This window comes from Portunus trituberculatus, chromosome 41 (genome assembly GCF_017591435.1).
Source record: "Portunus trituberculatus isolate SZX2019 chromosome 41, ASM1759143v1, whole genome shotgun sequence".
NCBI classification, from domain to species: Eukaryota; Metazoa; Arthropoda; class Malacostraca; order Decapoda; family Portunidae; genus Portunus; species Portunus trituberculatus.
In genome coordinates this window covers 16,755,977-16,776,912 of record NC_059295.1, presented here as the reverse complement: position 1 = coordinate 16,776,912, position 20,936 = coordinate 16,755,977, and the positions used below count along the sequence as shown (strand labels likewise).

General features: G+C 40.8%; 1 protein-coding gene across 4 annotated transcripts in view; it reads right to left on the bottom strand.

Annotated features, from left to right (window-relative positions):
• LOC123516880 (G-protein coupled receptor dmsr-1-like) overlaps positions 1-20,936 on the bottom strand; it is a 239,287-nt gene that overhangs the window by 153,822 nt on the left and 64,529 nt on the right. For all 4 annotated transcript variants that reach the window (XM_045276600.1, XM_045276602.1, XM_045276599.1 and 1 more), the window contains exon 2: positions 5,803-5,863. The gene's annotated coding sequence lies outside the window, so the exon portion shown is untranslated. The remainder of the gene's footprint in view (positions 1-5,802; positions 5,864-20,936) is intronic.

Below are 20,936 nucleotides of genomic sequence, written 5' to 3'. Positions count from 1 at the left end.
CTCTGACACGGAAGACGCATAACCAAATGAAATTGATGATATAGTGAAAAAAAATATATAAAAGGAACAAAAATGATGAGACGATACATTAACATTTCCTGACATTAAATTCAACATGAGAATTTATACATTTGTCCTCTAAAGGCAGAGAGAGAGAGAGAGAGAGAGAGAGAGAGAGAGAGAGAGAGAGAGAGAGAGAGAGAGAGAGAGAGAGAGAGAGAGAGAGAGAGAGAGAGAGAGAGAGAGAGAGAGAGAGAGAGAGAGAGAGAGAGAGAGAGAGAATATGAGCTGAAATGATCTAACACATACACCACTGAATTGATACACTAGAACAAAATTAACCTAATTGATTGAAAAAAAAAAAACTACTCTTTGTATGAGACTGAATGTTCATAAAAAAAATAATCTTACAGTGATCACATGACATAATTAATTACATATAACTTTCAACCACTGCCAGCCACACCACACCTGCTTCTTTTCTTTTTTTTTTTTTTTACGGTAAGGCCTATAGCGCCTGTAGGCACACTTGAAGAGTGTATGGGAAGCGCTGTTCAGCTTCCGCCCATTAGTGGCGCAGGGAATTTTATTTATAGTGGTAACCATATCAGGGCCCATATCACCACCCAAGCTCATCTTGAGTGTAACCACCTAGAACCTGGGTATCATGGTGACATGTAGGTAATTTTAAACCACTCGACAAATGGCAAAATGTTTTAAGGCTGTACTTGGTGGGATTCGAACCTACGCGTGGACGTCTGCCCGATCCCACGCTCACTACCTTTACCACTATGCCACCGCCTCCCAGTGCTACAGTACGCTAAATTAATCCAAGCACATTATTTTTCCGCTAAGTACTCTGACACTCGCATTTCTCATCGAGGTAATACCGGAACACATTTTCTATACCAATTTAGGCACACAAGAATATCATAATGCCTATATTTTTATGCTTTTTTTTTTTTGCTGAAATTAGTACTCATTGTTGTTTTTGTTGTTGTTGTTGTTGTTGTTGTTGTTGTTGTTGTTGTTGTTGTTGTTGTTGTTGCTGCTGCTGCTGCTGCTGCTGTTGTTGTTGTTGTTGTTGTTGTTGTTGTTGTTGTTGTTGTTGTTGTTGTTGTTGCTGCTGCTGCTGCTTCTGGTGCTGCTTCTACTACTATTTCTATTGCTGCTGCCGCTGCTACTACTACTACTACTACTACTACTACTACTACTACTACTACTACTACTACTACTACTACTACTACTACTACTACTACTACTACTACTACTACTACTACTACTACTACTACTACTACTTCTACTACTACTACAACCACAACTACTACAATCACTACCATTATTACAACCACTACTACTACCGCTACAATACCACTATTACTACTACTACAACCACTACCCCTACCCCTACAACCACTACCACTACTACTTACTACTACAACTACAATCACACCTTCACAGCCTACATCCACATCTACCACTACCTCCACCTCCACCACTACCACCACAACCACTACCACCACTATTTTCTCCTCCTCCTCCATTCCACATTTCTTTTGCCAAGTTAAGCAGGAAATCAATCTTATAGAGTAAACTTCTCGATCCTAATTTCTACCACCTACCCCTTCTTCCTCAGTAACAACAGCCAGGCAAAAGATCTGAGTACGCTTAGAAAGATTTATCACAATTTTCATTCCTGAGATACCAGACGTTACATGAGAGGTTGTTTTCAAGAGGTAAGGAAAGGAGGGGAGGACGAAGAGTAAGATAAAAAAAAAAAGGAAGAGATGAGAAATAAGAAAAGTATTAAGGAAGGAGTAAGAAAGGTATCAAAGGAAAATAAAGAGAGAGAGAGAAGAAATGGGAAGGAATGGAAAGGGAGAGAGGAAAGGAAGATAGTAAGAGGGAGTTAAAGAAGAATAAGGAAGAATGGTTAACTTTAAGATTGATTTTGTTCTTTCAAGAGAGAGAGAGAGAGAGAGAGAGAGAGAGAGAGAGAGAGAGAGAGAGAGAGAGAGAGAGAGAGAGAGAGAGAGAGAGAGAGAGAGAGAGAGAGAGAGAGAGAGAGAGAGAGAGAGAGTGAGAGAGAGAGAAAGAGGAAAAAAAAATCAAAGTTTACGTAAAAGAAAGACGCAGACAAACTGAGAAAAAAAAGAGGGAGTGAAAAAAAGGAAAGAAAAAACACAGAACATAAAATAGAACAACAACAGCAAAAACTAAAGTAATAAAGTGGGTAAAGGAGAAGGAAAGAATAGAGGTGAAAGAAAACGATTAGAGGCTATAAGAGGGAGGCCTGAGGAAGGTCATGCAGGAGAGAGAGAAGAGAAAAGAAAAGAAAGAGAAATTAGGGTGCTCTTAACGCGCCATTACCGTTAACAAAGCAGGCCACTCTAATGGAGAAAGGCCACGGACGAAGTGACGCACACTGATAAATATCGATGCATGGACGGGCATACAGACTGTTGGGTAGGTTGGTAAACTGAGTGGGCCTTTTTTTATTTGAGTGGGCCTTTTTTTTTCTTTTCTTTTTTTTTTCTTTTGGTCTTGGCCTGTCCTTCTCTCTTACATGAAAAGTAAGTACATGTAGGTATGTAAGTAAGTAGGGTAGGTAGGTAGGTAGGTAGATAGATGGATAGACAGTGAGGTGAAATGACAAGCAGAAAGATAGATAATTAGATACATAGACAGAGAAAATTTATTGATAGATGAAATTAATAAACACAGATAGACGGGTAGATGGATAATTACTAAACAGCTGGGCAAACAGTAAGCCTTTTTTCATTTTTTGTTGCCCTTGGCTATTTTCTCCTCTTGCATGAAAAAAAGAGAGATAAACACGGACAAACATGCAGACAAACAGAAAGATATAGACCAAGGTAGGTAAGTAGATAAATGTAATGTACATAGATTGATATACATATAGATGGATGAATAAATAAACAGACAAACAAAAATCGATAAATTGACGGAAAGACACACAGACACAGATAAACAAAACTAGCGCATAAAATAAAACAGAATTTTTTTATCTCATGCTCAAGAAGGATAAACTTTAGAATCTAGTAGAAATAAAAAAGCGATGTTTCCTGGAGAACGAAGACAAACAGGTATAAGTACAAAACACTCTCGATAAGATCTACCTTCCCTTGCTCCCTTGACGCCGCAAAGTCACGCGAACCGCCGCATGTTCGTCCCTTACCCACGTGACAGTGAGTGACATATCCAAAGCAGTTCTGATCACCTTTTTACTTTCCTTCCCGAGCGAGGCAAACCCACACTGGACGCAGCCTAAGAGGGTCTACCTGTTATCCGTCAGTCTCGCTGTCAAAACTAACTAATTCTTGTGATTCTACTTTGGTCCTCCCAACAATGTCAGGTGTAGATTGGGCTATCGAGAAATGTTGAGAATCAATGGAAGGTGCAAGAAGCCTTGAGTTCTATACATGGTAGTCCCGGAATAAAACACATCTATTTCCGTCATCCATTTAACCTAAAATCTGATTAATCTTCTTAAGCTTTGTGTTGACTCAACACTGACAGTCTAATTACTGAATCAAATCCATTTATCTACCACTGTATGGGAACCAACTTGTTTTATTTCTATTTACCTATTCATTAATTTTATCTATATATTTACTTTTTTTATAATTCCATCAGACTTGAATCCATCATTTACATTCCAATCCTTATTACTAACCTTTATGAATCTATGTCACCGGTGTTATCGCTAAACACGAGAGACGTCTTATCTCTTCCGTGGCTAGTTGGAGACTGACAGTATCGGATCACGTCAGAGACAAAGCTTTGGACAACAATGGTCTGTTGTGGACACTGGTTGGCTGAAGCAGCGGCATCAAGGGGCTGTCTAGACCAAGCACAGATGTGGCGAGTGCTAGCTGAACCAACACATCCCACATAACAATAGAGCATCGGGTTTGCTGACAATAGTTGATGAGACTCCGTACAGCACAGATAAGACAGAAATCCAACTGTATCTTCCAAATTCGTTAATTGGTGATTTCCCAGAGATGTTGTTTTCAATACTGCAAATGGTGAGATCTACGACAGAACAGATATGCGACCACTACAACAACCACTTCAAACACTAGATCCACTGCCACCATTACTCCTCTTATTAACCAACCAAGGCAACGCATATCATATATAATAAATCAGTCCGCTGTGTATTGTACGAAGCTGCAGGACGCAACAACTAGATATTCATACTCGGAGTAACGTAATTTGACTCACATATCATATACAGAGCGACATCTTACTGGAAACTATAAACTGTTTCCCTATTCTTCTTTCTTTTTTTTTTTTACTTCAGTTTGAGCCAAGTGACGTGAATAAATAAGATATGTTACAGTGTTAGAGACGATGGAAGGCGTAGACAAGGAAAGGAAGAAGATGCATAGGGTTGTAGTAAAAGTGTTATTAGAACTTAAATAATGACAAAATAATAAAGACGACGAGTGGCATATGAACGTAGGGAGATATGAAAATCTTTAGATATTCCTAATGGTGTGTTGTGTTTTTATCAATTTTTCTAGATATTCGAGGTAATGTGGAATATATGATGTAGTTTTCATTGGCACATCCCACCGTCTCACCGTCTCCTTTTGGTGATATTTGCACTCTGCTCGACTGCTACAATGGCCTGCTTTTCCTTTATATGTTTGTCTCTTTCTTTTCATTCAAAGAAAAATATTCTTTGCTAAAACAAACACTCAAAGCGTTTCTCTAATTATTATTGGTACATATTTTCCTAACTCCAGTACTTTCACTACAACAGCCACACATATCCTCGCACTTCACACTGCTGTAAGTACAAGGAACTAAGCACTAGTACTGTAATTTGAATCGTAAAGAAAAGTCCAGTCATTCAAACTTTGTCCTCAGCGCTGGCAAAGTGTGTTTCAGAGCTCATCTTATCGTCATGTTTTCAGCTGATATAGTAACACAATAAAATGCTGCCACTTTACGTTCAATCTTCTTCTTCAATCAAATCCTGCAGGTCCTCGTTTAAAGTTCAGAGATCTTAAGGATGAACTTTAGTGCCTCAATTACACGGTTCGTTGCAGATGCCAGATCATGACAGTTTCAAGTACCTTTCAACCCTTTCCTTTTTCCTTTGCACTCTCCGTCCCAAACACTGATTTTTCCTTTCCTTCCCTCCTCCAGTTCGGTTTTAGGAGAAAGCGTCAAGGGTACAAAGAGCCGCGGACCGAACGTCGCCAAATCGGGGACATCTCATCTTTGAAAGGACACCAGGTCACAAAGGACGACAAGGAAAGAACAAACAAGAATAACTCCACCGTTCCCTAAGACGTTATTTGTGGTCTGCTGCTCCGATACTTGTATACGGCAAGAGATACAACACGGCAAAGGCATCAGATACATTTGTCGAGACCTGCTGATTCACGACCCTAATCCAACCATCACGCAACCCACGTACTGCCGCCACACCACATCACCACTTCCGCTTGGTTAAAAATGAAAACTGATAGCTCACACCATAACGAAAGTGGTATTAGCTGAGACATTTTTTACTGGAATGAGATAAACCACCACTTTTGCTTGACTGAGTAATAATTAGTAACTCAACATAACGAAAATGATATGTCTACTGGAACAAGTACATTTTCACATTTGATAATATAATTCGAAACATTCTTTGCAAATGTTAATAGATAGATAAGTATGTAAACAGTTGATAAGCAGAAAATTATATAAACAAAAACAAAGGAGAGCTTTCATTAACATCTAGAATCAGAATAACATCATCACACCTGCACGTACCTGGCGAGGAGTCTCAGGTGAGCTGCTCCACCACTGCCACTCAGCCCTCGTGTTTGTTTACCTGGTGGAAGGAGAGGAGCGATAATTAACACCTGTATGAAACGTATGCTGTGCACGTGCCACCTTGAGTCCATATAAGTGGTGGAAAAACAATTGTAGGATTGGGTTACTTCATTCTCTTCGTCCTACTCATTCTCCTTCTCTTCCTAATCATTATCCTCTTCCTTCTCCTCCTCCTCCTCCTCCTCCTCCTCCTCCTCCTCCTCCTTCTCCTACTGCTACTACTACTACTACTACTAATATCACCACCACTACTACTACTACTACTACTACTACTACTACTACTACTACTACTACTACTACTACTATACTATATCTACTACTACTATTATACTACCACCACCACAACCACTACTACTACTACAACTACAACTACTACAACTACTACTACTCCTGCTACTACTACTGGAACGCAATCCCCTATTATCATTATCATCCCTCCCCTTTTCTCCTACTTCTCCAAATCATCATCATCATCATCATCATCATCATCATCATCATCATCATCACTGCCAACCTCGCCCACCATCATCATCACCGGATTTCATGATGCTACAATGCCTCATCCAACAGCCTTCACTAATTACTGTCAGCTGTCCGTCTCTTCCAAGCCACCCAAACAAAAGTTCTTTTCTTAATACCTGGATCTCTGTTTATTTAGCTTTTTTTGTTGTTGTCATTCCTGAGTCACACTGTATTATATTCGTAACCCAAATAAACTCATTGTGTCTTCATAATAGTGTATGTTTAGGTTTGAATCATTTGAACACGAGCACAGAGGAAACAAAACAATAAAAAGATATATATAACTCTCTGCCAAATATTGTTCAGTTAACTGTATCTGTAAAAAAAATGTTATAAAAATGCAGAAAAATATATCTATGTAACTCGAATAAATGGAGCAAAATCTAAACTCGTTATTTTCACGTATAAACTCATCGGAAGTTATGACACGGCGGGCAAAAAAAGTGACTCAAACAAAAGGGAAACGAAAATAGAGGTGAAGTGTTCCATTGTTTTGAGTCTAAACGCCACTGGAAGGGAAAACAAAGCACATCATTAAGAGTTATCTGGAAAATATGGAGATAAAAGACTAACAGGAAACAAAAGGAAAATTAATTGGCTACTTTTTTTTTTTTTTTTCTTCTCTTATCATTTTCTTATTTTTTCTTATTGATTCTGTGGCTTCTTTTTTTCTCTCTTTGGTTTCCCAGGATTCGTACAGTCTTTTGGTTTCTATTCATTTCATTTTTTTTTTTTTTGTCTATTTTCAACTGAGTCTTACAAAGCTAAAGGAGACAAAACAATTCAAAAGGTAGTTCTTCACTGCTGTTAAGAAAAATATAAGAATGAACGGAAAGCAAATTAAAATACACAGCTGACAAGAATTTTCAGATAAGATAAAAAAAAAGCAGAAAGAGAAAAAAAATACTATACAAAACAAGTTCATAGTTATTCAGAATTGACCAGAATTTCCAGGTAACTAGATGAAAAAAAGAAAACGGATAGAGAAAAAAATACTAAATACTTTACAAAATATGTTCATAGTTAAGAATCAACTGGGGAAAAAAAAATAAGATTAAAACCACAATAAGAAAATATATACCTAAGGAAACAACAAAATACATGCTAGATAGATAAAGGAAACAAGACAATTCAAAGATATTTCTCCAACGCAATTACGAAAAAAAAAAAAAAAATTATAAGAATGAACGGAAAGCGAATTAAAATGCACAGTTGAGAAGAATTTTCAGATAAGATAAAAAAAAAAGAGAAAATAGACTGCTATACAAAACAAGTTCATAGCTATTCAAAATTGACATAAGAATAAAAAAAAGATCAAAAAAGAAAAAAAAAAACGGAAACGAGAAAAAAAAAACTAATATACCAAACAAGTTCATAGTTAAGAATTGACTGGAAAAAAAAAATATAAGATTAATTAAAACCACAATAAGAAAATATATACCTAAGAAAACAACACAATACATGCTAGTTAGATGGAACTTGTAAAGGAAAGAAGATTAGGAAAAAATACCACAGAAATACCACAGAAATACAAATACAATACACTGTTACGAGTTATTTGATTAGATTTAAACGAGGCGAACGGGGAAGCGAGATTAAATAAGAGAGAGAGAGAGAGAGAGAGAGAGAGAGAGAAAAAATATTGCGACGGGAAAAACAAAGTAGGCTACATCGTTGGGCAGTTTCGAAAGATTAAACGAGCCAAAAGACCAAAGTAATTACGAAATGTGTAAAAATGACCACAATTCAACACAACTCGGCGCCAAACTAACACTCGCAGCTTCGGTTTCGGTTCACGGCGCTGCAACACTCAGGGGAAAGAAAACAAATAGAGAGAGAGAGAGAGAGAGAGAGAGAGAGAGAGAGAGAGAGAGAGAGAGAGAGAGAGAGAGAGAAAATATTGCGACGGGAAAAACAAAGTAGGCTACATCGTTGGGCAGTTTCGAAAGATTAAACGAGCCAAAAGACCAAAGTAATTACGAAATGTGTAAAAATGACCACAATTCAACACAACTCGGCGCCAAACTAACACTCGCAGCTTCGGTTTCGGTTCACGGCGCTGCAACACTCAGGGGAAAGAAAACAAATAGAGAGAGAGAGAGAGAGAGAGAGAGAGAGAGAGAGAGAGAGAGAGAGAGAGAGAGAGAGAGAGAGAGAGAGAGATGAACGCCTGTGTTGTGTAAAGAATAAACCACAAGACAAAAAAAAAAAACATATATGAAATGCAAGAAATAAAAAAAAAAAAAAAAAAAAAAATAAGCATGGTGAATCTAAACGTTTTCTTTCATATAACGCGAAATGAATTATGAAAAAAAAAAAAAAAAATGGAAAAACACGAAATAAAATGTACAGAGATATTTCATTTTCTTTTCCATGAATATAAATCGAAATGAAATGTCCATAAAGTCAATTGAAAACGAGGAAACTGAAAAAAAAGAAATAATGGCCCTCTCAGCAACAATGTAATTTTAAAACAAAAGAATATGAAACCTTAACGATGAGAATCAAACAAAGATATAAAAAAAAAAAGAAGAAAAGAGGAAGACTTATATTACGGAATCGAATCAAAATAACACAAAAATAAGGAAGAGAGAAAGAGCGTGAATATAAAGAAAGGAACAAAAGAGACGTAGGGAATAAAAATGCAATGAAAGGAGACGAAGAATACTTAGAAATTATGATCCTTTGGTGGTGCAGTCAACCTTAAAACTACCGAGAGAGAGAGAGAGAGAGAGAGAGAGAGAGAGAGAGAGAGAGAGAGAGAGAGAGAGAGAGAGAGAGAGAGAGAGAGAGAGAGAGAGAGAGAGAGAGAGAGATTGGTTTTAATAAGGCAATCACCATTAATGAGTTTTTATTAATATTTATTTTTGCGTAAGGAAATATTGATGTTACTGCTACTCTATTTTTTTTTTATCTAATCATCCTTTTCTTCCTCCTCCTCTTCCTCTTCCTCTTCCTCCTCCTCCTCATCCTCCTCCTCCTCCATATGTAAAACGTCCTCTGCTTTATTTCCTCCTATTCTTCTTGCTCCTTTACTTCACAGATCTACTTCTTCGTCTTCTGTCTTCGCTTCCTTCACATGCCGGTCCGTTTCTCTAATTTGTCTTGCTCCTCGTCTTTTACTTTCTCGTTCTCCTCCTCCTCCATCCTTCTCCATTTCTCCTTTGTGTCTCCGTGAAGAATGGTTTCAAGGAGAGGACAAGATTTATGATACAATATCTAGTAGTGTCTCTCTCTCTCTCTCTCTCTCTCTCTCTCTCTCTCTCTCTCTCTCTCTCTCTCTCTCTCTCTCTCTCTCTCTCTCTCTCTCTCGCTTAGATGAGTGAAGTTATCTATATTAAACAAATTTTTCTTTTTCTGCAAATTTAAGAAAACGCAGTCTGTTCTTTCATGCTATTAAAATCTCTCTCTCTCTCTCTCTCTCTCTCTCTCTCTCTCTCTCTCTCTCTCTCTCTCTCTCTCTCTCTCTCTCTCTCTCTGACTCTCCTTTTCTTCTTTCTTCTTCTTCTTCTTCTTCTTCTTCTTCTTCTTCTTTCCTCTGACCTAATTACGTCATTTCCTCCCATACTCTTAAAGAACATTTCTCCTTCCTCCTAGTGACCCGTATTTCCTCCTCCTCCTCCTCCTCCTCCTCCTCCTCCTCCTCCTCCTCCTCTTCTTCTCCTCCTCCTCCTCCTCCTCCTCCTCCTCCTCCTCCTCTTCCTCCTCCCACATTTTACCCACCTAACTCCCCTTCTTCCATTTCTTTGTCCCATTTATTCGTAGCAAATTATCAACAAACTTTTCTTCTCAACATCTCTCTCTCTCTCTCTCTCTCTCTCTCTCTCTCTCTCTCTCTCTCTCTCTCCCTTCTTCTTCGTCATTTCCCTCCTTCCTCCTTCACCTGAAACGTGTTGATTGCAGGAGGGAAATTACAGGTAGACAAACTCTCACCTTTCCCTCCTGCTCATTTGCTCTCTCTACCTCCCCTTCTGACCTGTTTCCTCCTGCCCGTCTTTTTTTTTTTCTTCCTCCTATTCTTTCTTCTACCTTCCTATTAATGGTTTACTTGTTTCCCTTCTATTCATTTTTATTTTATTTCACTTTTCCTTCCTGGTTCACCTTTCCTTCTTTTCTTATTCATATTTCTTTCTTTTTTCTTGGTTACTTTTCTTTTTTTGTGTTTCTTCTGTTCTCTATCTGTCCTGATTCTTCTATTCACTATCCTTTTTCTTTTTTTTTCTATGTTTTCTATGTTTTATTCTTTATTTTTCTTTAGTTTTTTTCTTAATTATTCATTTATGTTTACTTTTCAGCATTTCTTACTCTTACTTCACTTGGTTCTTTCTCTCTCTCTCTCTCTCTCTCTCTCTCTCTCTCTCTCCTCTCCTTTCCAGTCTTTTTCTTTTCTATTTCCTCTCTTTCTCTCTCTCACGTCCTCTCCTTTTTTATTCTTTCTTTTCCATTTAATTTCCTTCACTTGGTCCTCTCTTTTTCTCTCTCTTCCTCTCCTTTCTAATCCTTTCTTTTCCATTTCCTTCACTTGATTCTCTGTTTTTTCTCTCTCTCTCTTCCTCTCCTTTCTAATTCTTTCTTTTCCATATTTTTTACTTGCCTTTTTTTCTTTCTTTCTTTTCCTCTCTCCTCAGTCACCTGTTATTTTTTCATATTCTTTCCGATCTGTCTCTTCTTCATATACTCCCAACCATTAACATATTAGGAACCATTAGCGTTCAATTTCCTTCATCATTTTTATCATTATTGCTTTCCTTCTCTATTCCTTGTTATATTTTCTATTTTAAAGCTCTGTTCTTCCTTTCTATACCGTAAATACCTTTTTTTTTTCTCTATCTTCCATTTCCATTTCGTTAATTTCTTCTACTCCCTTCGCTTCCCTTGTTTGCTTACCTTACTTTTCACTCTTTCTTTTCTATCTCTCTTTTCCATTTTGTTAATTACCTATACTCCATTCACCTTCCTTTATTCTCTCCTCGCTTGTTTTCATTCACTCCCTTCGCCTTTCTTGTTTGTCTACCTTATTTTTTAGCTTATTTTCTATCTCCACTTTCCATTTATTACATCTACTCCTTTCGCGTTCCTTTATTCTCTCCTTGTTGGTTTATCTCATTTTTCACTCCTCGGCCCGTTCTTTAAGCTGCATATCTCCCCCAGCAAGTGTTGAGTAGGTGTTCTCAGTCAGCACAAGTGGAGAGGTGGTGTATTTACGTGGCTAGATATGAGTGATGTGTAAGTATATGTGTAAGTATTGAGTTAGAGTATTAAGAGTGAGGTTCAAGACAATTATTCTATTCTTTTGGTTAATTCTCTCGACACTGTTAGGGACTGGCATCTCAGTGGGCCTTTTCGTTCTTGGTTACATTTTCTCTCTTACATAAGAAAGAATAAAAAGAAAATGTGGTATGTTTTGTGTCTTCGAGGCCGCCGTGGTGCAGTGGAACCATGCGTGCTTTGGGGTCCGAGGTGTCTCCAAGCGCACGGGTTCGAATCCTGCCCACGGTCCGAGTGTAGGTTGGGCTTCCTCACTCAGGGCAAGGGTTTCCTAGCGGGTGGGCTTTGAGATAGGAGGTACCCCAAAAAATATCCCCTTTAGCCCATAAATTCTCGTGAAAAGCCCACATGGTATAAATACAATAAAAAGTGTTGTATATTAGAAGGAATATTTATTTGAAAGGGAAATATTTTTGTAACTGGAGATGAAGGTTGGTCATAAAAAAAAAATTGAGTTACGTGTTATTATTTGAGCAGAGAAAATAAGAAAAGAAAGGTACAAAGAGAAAAGAAATAAATGAACGGTAGAGAGAGCAAAGGAACTAGAAAACAAGGTGAAAGAAAATTTAGACAGTAAGAGAATAATATACTAGTCCTAACATTAATTATTTACATATACTCTCTCTCTCTCTCTCTCTCTCTGGCTCTCTGGGATTTCCGTTTCCGACCTCCCTCCATTATAGGACCGATCAAATTGAGCAAGAAATTTGTATAGTGATTCCTCTAAGTACCTAAAATTCCACCTCCTCCTCCTCTTCCTCCTCCTCCTCCTCCTCCTCCTCCTCCTCCTCCTCCAGCATCTACCATTTTTTTTCATCTTATCACCCAATATCAATTTTGCATAATCCAACATGCTCCCTCCCTCCTTCTCCATCCCCAAGCATCTCTCTCTCTCTCTCTCTCTCTCTCTAGCACAAAGACAAAGAAAATGACGCAATCAATAATTAATAACAAACGATGACAAAGAAGGAAGGAGACAGATGAAGGAAAGTATGTTAAGGAGGAGGAAGAGAAAGGAGGAAGAGAAGGAAGAAAAGGAGGAGGAAGTGGAAAAGGAGGAAAAGGAGGAGGAGGAGGAGGAGGAGGAGGAGGAGGAGGAGGAGGAGGAGGAGGAGGAGGAGAAGGAGGAGGAGAAGCATCAGGTGTATCAAAGGCGACAGGTAATTAAGTATTAGAGGAGTCGATACCTGAGAGAGAGAGCGCAGGAGAGAGAGGAAAACTTATTCCGCAGAATCTCAACTGAGCAGGCACAAAACAACGCCTTAATTGTTCAGACACTAAGTCGATTCCTTCCTCTTGCTCATCCTGCCTCTGGCCCTGCCTTACCCCAGCCTCTCACCGGTAAATGGGCACCTGTACCAGGAAATCAGGTTTATACAACATACCCACAACCGCTCTACCCTGACCCTAACCCCGCCCATTCATCCAATTCCCACCCGCCAAACTTCACTCAAACAGCCTGGAGTCATGCCCGCCCATAAGTCTCGTGATCAACTTACATCATCTCTGCCAATGTCCGAGGACTTCAAACGAACATAGGAGACCTCGTCAATAGTCACGTGATTCCTCACACTCCGGACATTGTTGCAACAGTAGAAACCTTTCTAAATGAGTCAATTCCTGACAACTTTGGACACATGAGCGGATACACGAGATGGTATCGACGCGACAGGACGCGCGGAACCTTTGGTGGTGTTGCCGTTTCCTTCCACAAGAGTCTGTCGGTCCAACTACTTGACGTCACCCTTCCAAATCATCTTGAGATGATGTTTTTCAAGATATGGGCTCAACACCAGACCGTCTTGCTGTGTGTGTGTTACCGTCCACAGTGGCACGGTAATGAGCCCATTGCATTCCTCCAATCTCACCTCGATGAGCTGCTGCAACAACACACTTGTAACCACGTCGTCATTGTTGGTGACATGAACCAACACTTGGTTGCAAGATCTTTTGAGGAACTCCTCACAGTACATGGTCTCTCCAATTATGTTGATTTTCCCACTCATACTTCTGGCTCATCTCTAGATCCTGTCGTTAGCGATCTACCAGACAGTGTTGTCACCTGCACTCCACTCAGTGCTGTGGGATCATCAGATCATGTGGCTGTCCTGAGCGTAATCCAGGTTGCACCTCAGAGGGATGATGCTGTGACACGCACCAACTGGTTGTGGGGAAAAGCAGACTGGAAAGGTCTCTGCAACACCTTACAACAAACGCCCTGGAGCAGCATCCTCGTAGGAGACATCAATAATCAAGTACACACTTTTACACGTACTCTGCTCAAGTACCAAGAAAGGTATGTTCCTGCCATTCCTACACTGTTAAGCCCCTTGACCAGCCCTGGTTTGGTTACCAGTGTAGAGTGGCAGCTGATGAAAAGAGTCGCGCTTGAAACTGTATTCACGCCATGCTACCCAATTTAATAAGGAGCGCTACAAGCACGCTTGTGCAGCCATGCGACAAGTACAACAGTGGGCTCAACGACGCTGGCAAGAAGACCTTAAGACCAAACTCAGCGGTCGTTCAGTGGGTAGTAAGACCTGGTGGACCACACTTAAGCAGCAGCAAGGCCTGACATCAGATGATGATGTTCCACCACTACACAAGTCCGATGGTACAGTGGCCACCAAAAATAAGGACAAAGCTGAAGTACTTGCATCTTTTTTTCTCCAACAAGATGTCAGTACCTGATCCTGAGCGCCCTCCTCCATTTGTGCCAGCCCTCACAAATGCGAAACTTTCCACCATTACCATCACTATTGAGGAAGTACGGCAACGTCTGTCACAAGTTGACACTAACAAGGCCTTAGGCCCAGACAACATAAGCCCTCATATCCTTAAGCACTGTGCCTCTCAGCTGGCTACACCCCTCACCGCCATTTTTCAGCACTGCATCACCACTGGAGTGTGGCCCACCCTCTGGAAGGGTGCCAGAGTGGTGGCAATACACAAAAAGGGCAAGAGGACTGATCCCAAGAACTATAGACCTATCTCCCTTCTCTCAGTTCCTGGTAAAATACTTGAAGCCATTATAGCAAACAAAATATCTTGCTTTCTCGGCTCACATCATCTACTTAATACCAAACAATTTGGTTTCAGAAATAACAGGTCAGCAGCAGACCTGTTACTTCAATTATCCACCACCTGGCATAAGTCCCTAGACCAGGGGAAAAGACACCTTTATCATTGCTCTCGACATTGCGGGAGCATTCGACAGGGTGTGGCATCACGGCCTAATCACCAAACTGAACAGCTTGGGTATCCACGGGCATCTGCTCCTCTTGCTGCAAGACTACCTGCGAGGCAGATACCTCAGAGTGGTGATGAATGGACAAACATCAGACCAACATCCTATCTCTGCCAGCGTCCCACAGGGTAGTGTTCTCGGCCCTCTCCTCTGGAATGCATTTTTTAATGACCTGCTCCAGCTCATTCCAGAGGCACATGCATACGCCGATGACTGTACCCTGACATTCCCTTGCGACAGCGGTGATCACTGTGCGACTGTCGCACACATCAACCAGGTACTGCAAACCATAGTTTCATGGGGGCATCGATGGCAAGTGGAACTTGCTCCTGACAAGACACAGGTGATGCTGGTTTCCCGACGACACTCCCCCCCTGACACACCCACCATCTTACTTGATGGAAGGGCGTTACCCCTGCAGGCTTCCATCTCCATACTTGGTGTGGAAATGAACAGTGCCCTGACCTTCACTGGACACGTCAGGACTATAGCCAAGAAAGCCGCATGGAAACTTAGCTGCATCCGGCGCGTCTCACATCTCCTCGACTCCCAGGGAATCTCCACCCTATATGCAGCTCAAGTCCGCCCCTTATGGAGTATGCCCTCTCACCTGGTTGTCCTGCCCCTCATACTTAAGCCTTCTAGACAAGATCCAGCATCGAGCACAACGCCTGATACGTCTAAAGGCCCCGCCAGACCAGCCGTCCCCTACCATGCAGCCTCTTCAGCAGCGTCGTGATGTGGCAGGGTTGTGTGTCATCTACAAGACACATAAGCAAGGCGCCCGCACCTGACTGCACTCCGCCAGCCCTGGGCACAGCCACATGGCCACACCACCAGAGCTGCCACATCCAGGGTTCACCAACTCGTCGTCCCTTTTGCTAGGACGGAGACCTTCCTTCGCTCCTTCCTTCCACGTTATACGCGAATGTGGAACCATCTGGTTATGCAGACACAGCTTCACTACACCACCTCCCTACACACCTTTAAGTCTGCTGCCAATGCATGGATTAAACAACCATAGCATGTAAATAGCACATGTACTGTACGTGTCTGTATAATTGGTAATTTAGTTTTGCATATTTTAGTTGTTCCGTGTATTTAATTCCATGTCAAAGATAGTTCTCAGCAACCCTACTGAAGCTCTTGACTCACCAATGTATAAAAATATGTAATAAAGTAAAAAAAAAAAAAAAAAAAAAGAGAGAGAGAGAGAGAGAGAGAGAGAGAGAGAGAGAGAGAGAGAGAGAGAGAGAGAGAGAGAGAGAGAGAGAGAGAGAGAGAGAGAGTCCTTTCAAAATTGTTCCTCAGTACACTCTCTCTCTCTCTCTCTCTCTCTCTCTCTCTCTCTCTCTCTCTCTCTCTCTCTCTCTCACTCACTCCTAAATATTATCTTCATCACTTGTTTTTTCCTAACATTGAATAAAAACATCACCACTGCCACCACCACCACCACCACCACCACCACCACCATCACCACTACCACCACCACCACCACCACCACTACTACTACTACGACTTCTATCACCATCTAATCACTCTATCGGCCTTCCTTAACTCCACACTACCGCTCTCCATCCCAATGTACACCTGCCCTCTGTTGCTACACCCTCTACCTCTCCTCTCTCCAGCGCAGTCCTGTCTAGCCACCGTCACCCATGCCAGCCAGCCAGCGACCCCCGTGACCACCCCATCTCGCCACAGCAGCATCGGGGAATCGTTCTGTAATTGCCTGCCAGTGAAAGGTCAACACTCCTCGGTGCTAATGTTTGCTGTTTGCTAATGAGGGAAGAGAGGCGGCAGTACGTGGTGGAATCGTTGTTGACGGCCTCTTTTATGTTATTTGTAATCTTTTTTTTTTATTTATTTATACCGTGTTGGCTTTTCACGGAAATTTATGGGTTAAAGGAGGTACTTTTGGGGTGCCTGCTATCTCAAAGCCCCGAGTGAGGAAGCCCAACCTACACTCGGACCGTGGACAGGATTCGAACCCGTGCGCTTGGAGACCTCTCGGACCCCAAAGGTATTATTAGGTGTAACTTATGAATATTAATAAATGACTGATTATTTTGGAGGTTTGTTGTGTGAGGATACTGGATAAATAGATAGATATATAGATAAACTGACTTTTTACTTATCTATTTATTCCTTTGTTTATTCTGCTATTATCATTATTTTTTTAGGAGGGTGTGTTAATGGTGAAAGTAGGAATAATAATAATAATGCGATGTGGTGGAGTGATTTTTGTGCTTTGTGGGGGCAGTGAAATGCAGGAAGGTAAGTGAATGAATGCTTTAGTGGGGTGACAGATTGGGGTCATGGTGTGGGATGTGTGGTGGGAGTGTGTGTGTGTGTGTGTGTGTGTGTGTGTGTGTGTGTGTGTGTGTGTGTGTGTGTGTGTGTGTGTGTGTGTGTGTGTGTGTGCAGAAGGGTGTGTGATGTTGGGTGGTTGGGTGTGTTAGGGGAGTGAAGGTGTAGAGGCATTCCAACACACTTTATTTTTCAGTTACTTTTGTTTAAATTTGTCCCCTTTTTTTTCTGGTACCCACGTCTATATATTTGCCAGTTCGTCTCTCTCTCTCTCTCTCTCTCTCTCTCTCTCTCTCTCTCTCTCTCTCTCTCTCTCTCTCTCTCTCTCTCTCTCTCTCTCTCTCTCTCTCTCTCCTCTCCTCTCTCTCTCCTCCCTCTTAATCACGTCCCTACCTTAACAGCAACATACCAAACAAAAGCATCCGTGCAGAAGTATACCTTTCTACCACTCCAAACTACTCCGCCACTCTACCACTCTACCCACTCATCTAATCCCTACTTTCCATCGGCTCGTGTTCCTCTCCACTACCTATTCCCTATATAACACATTCGCTCTTCTTAAATACTACTCGTTTCAGCTTCACTTGCCTCCTATTCCCTCTCCTTCCTCACAGCCACGCGCTACCTTTTGCTACTATCGCTCCTTCCTTATTCCTATCCCCAGCAGGTATCTGGCAAGACTCGGCGTTCATTGGTGGATCAGTAGCCGCCTCATTTATGGCTTGGCGTAATGCAAAGAGGATGATTTGGGAACAGCGAAGAAAGGAGATTCATATGCCAGGATGAGGATGAATCATTATGAGGAGTGACGGGGTGTGAGCTAGAGCAGTGTGAGTGGCTTGACTTGGTGATGGGAAGGAAGAGAGATAAAGAAAACATAAGGAAGGGAGAGAAGAATAGACAGAGATTTGGAGTGTTATGGCGAATATGAGAGAAAATGTGTGAGGAGAGCAGCGAGAAAGAAGTGAAGCAGCTAAAATTAACATTGAAGGGAAGAAGAAGGGAGGATGACGAGTGTGAGGCATTGTGAAGAGGGATAGATTGTGAGGAAGGGCAGTGAGTGTTGGCTGAAGAGGCTGAGGAGAGAGGGAGGCAAAAGGGAGAAAGGTTAAGGGAGTACATTTTCTAAATGTAAAATGTTATGAATATGAAGCATTGTGAAGAGTCATAGTGTGTGAGGGAAGCCACTATGTGTGTCTTGACTGAGAAATGGGAACGTGGGGTAGATAAAGTAAACATTAGTAAGAAAATGTTCAAATTACTGATGCTATGAGTACGAGACGTTGTGAAGGTGAATAGTGTGTGAGGAGGGAGAGTGTGGGAGCATCCTGTTTGTAAGGTGGGAACAGCAAAACAGATAAAGGAAGCAGGTCAAGGAAGGGAGAGAAGGGAGACACGGAGGAGTAAGCACACGTAGACCAGCAATTGCTATTCCTGGAAGTCTCTGGTGCCTGTTTACTCGCGGTTGCTGTGTAATGAGGCGCCTGTAATCACCGCGCGTGCATGACCAGGGCTGCTGATGGTCAAGAACAGGAGAATCAGGTCATGGTGAAAATACAGACTTTGATTTTATTCCTCTCTCTCTCTCTCTCTCTCTCTCTCTCTCTCTCTCTCTCTCTCTCTCTCTCTCTCTCTCTCTCTCTCTCTCTCTCTCTCTCTCTCTCTCTCTCTCTCTCTCTCTGGAAATCTGTGTGTATGTATGCATGTAAATTGTTTACTTTCCATAATTTTCTGCTCACGTTTATTTTTTCGTGTGTAATTTTCGACACAGGTCTTTTTTCTGTCAATCCAGTCAGGTACTCGCCAAGATACAAGCCGGGAACCAATGAAAGCGCTCAAAAGAAAATGAAGTTATGAATTCAGTTATCTTGTCTCGCTACATTACCTTCGCATAACGTGTGCTTCATGCAATCAAGCCATAGCGGTGGTTAGCTTTCACACAGGACCCACCGCTTTGGCCTGAATGCGTGAAGCACACGTTAAGCGAAGGTAGTGTAGCGAGGACAAGATAAATATATTGTTAGCTCCACTTTGATTGGTTGCCGGTCAGTATCCTGCCAAGTAGCTAATTGGCTTCCGGCTCTCGTCTAACTCCAAGCTATCTTTTATTCTAGAAACAAATGAATTATGTTCCTAAATATTGAGAGTGCGTACGTAGTGACAGGAGATATGACTAAGTAGTGTTAGCAAAGTGCCGGAGACAAGGCTCTCACTGCGCCGGGAGCGTCCCGCCCGCCAGGCGGCGAAGCCAATCCACCGACACCCGGCAGGTGGATGCGGCCCTTGATGGCGCGAAGTGACCATGTGAGGTCAGAAAAGGAATCAATTGATGTGGTAAGGAAAGGAATCAATTGATGCAAAATACCGAGCACGCCCAGGAAAGTGAGGTAGAGAATGAACATTGCAATAAAAATAAGTATGAAAAAGAGAGGATGAAGAAGTGGAGAGAAGGAAGTGGACAAGGTAATCCTTTAATGACGAAATTTAGAAAAGAAGTGGTGAAATAAAAGACTTGTGTAGAAAACCAAAAGTGATGACCCAAAGAAAAGTAACGAAATATAGAAAATAAAATAAAGGACCTGTGAAGAAGGCCTTTAGTGAAGAAATTTAGAAAAGAAGTGATGAAACAAAGGACCTGTGTAGAAGGCCTTTAGTGATGAAACAATGAAAAGTAAACAAAAGTAGAAAAGTGACGAAACAAAGAAAAGTGACCAAATATAGAAAAAAAATTAAAAAAGGACCTGTGTAGAAGGCCTAAAGTGATGAAATATAGAAAAAGTGGTGAAACAAAGGACCTGTGTAGTAGGCCTTAGTGATGAAACATAGAAAAGAAAGTTTAAAGCGACTATAAATAGAAAATAAGTGATAAAATAAAGGACCTGTGTAGAAGGCCTTAAGTGATGAAATATAATGTAATTAAATAAAGGACCTGTGTAGAAGGCCTTTAGTGGTGAAACCTAGAAAAGAAGGTCCAAAGCGACGACAAATAAAGAAGAAGTGATAAATAAAGAACGTGTGTAGAAAGCCTTAAATGATGAAACGAAGAAAAGTGACCAAATTTCGAAAAAAAATGAAACAAAGAGAAGTGACAAAACAGAAAAAAAGTGATGAAGGACCTGTGTAGTAGGCCTTTAGTGATGAAAAAACTAAAAGAAAACAAAAAAACTGTGTAGAAGGCCAAAACTAATGAAAGAATGAAGTGACCAAATATAGAAAAAGTGATGAAAACAAAGGACCTGCGCAGTAGGCCTTTAGTGATGAAACATAAAAAAAGGTTCAAAGCGAAGATAAAACAGAAAATAAGTGATAAAATAAAGGACCTGTGTAGAAGGCCTTAAGTGATGAAACGAAGAAGTGACCAAATTTCGAAAAAAGTGAAAAAAAAAAAAAAGTGATGAAGGACCTGTGTAGTAGGCCTTTAGTGATGAAAACAGTAAATGAAAACAAAGATCCTGTGTAGAAGGCGAAAAGTGACGAAACGAAGAAAAGTTAATAAATATAGAAAAAAGTGATGAAAACAAAGGACCTGTGTAGTAGGCCTTTAGTGATGAAACATAGAAAAAAAGGTTTAAAGCGAAGATAAATAGAAAATAAGTGATAAAATAAAGGATCTGTGTACAAGGCCTTAAGTGATGAAACGAAGAAAAGTGACCAAATTTCGAAAAAAAGTGAGAAAACATAGAAAAAAGTGATGAAGGACCTGTGTAGTAGGTAAGCCTTTAGT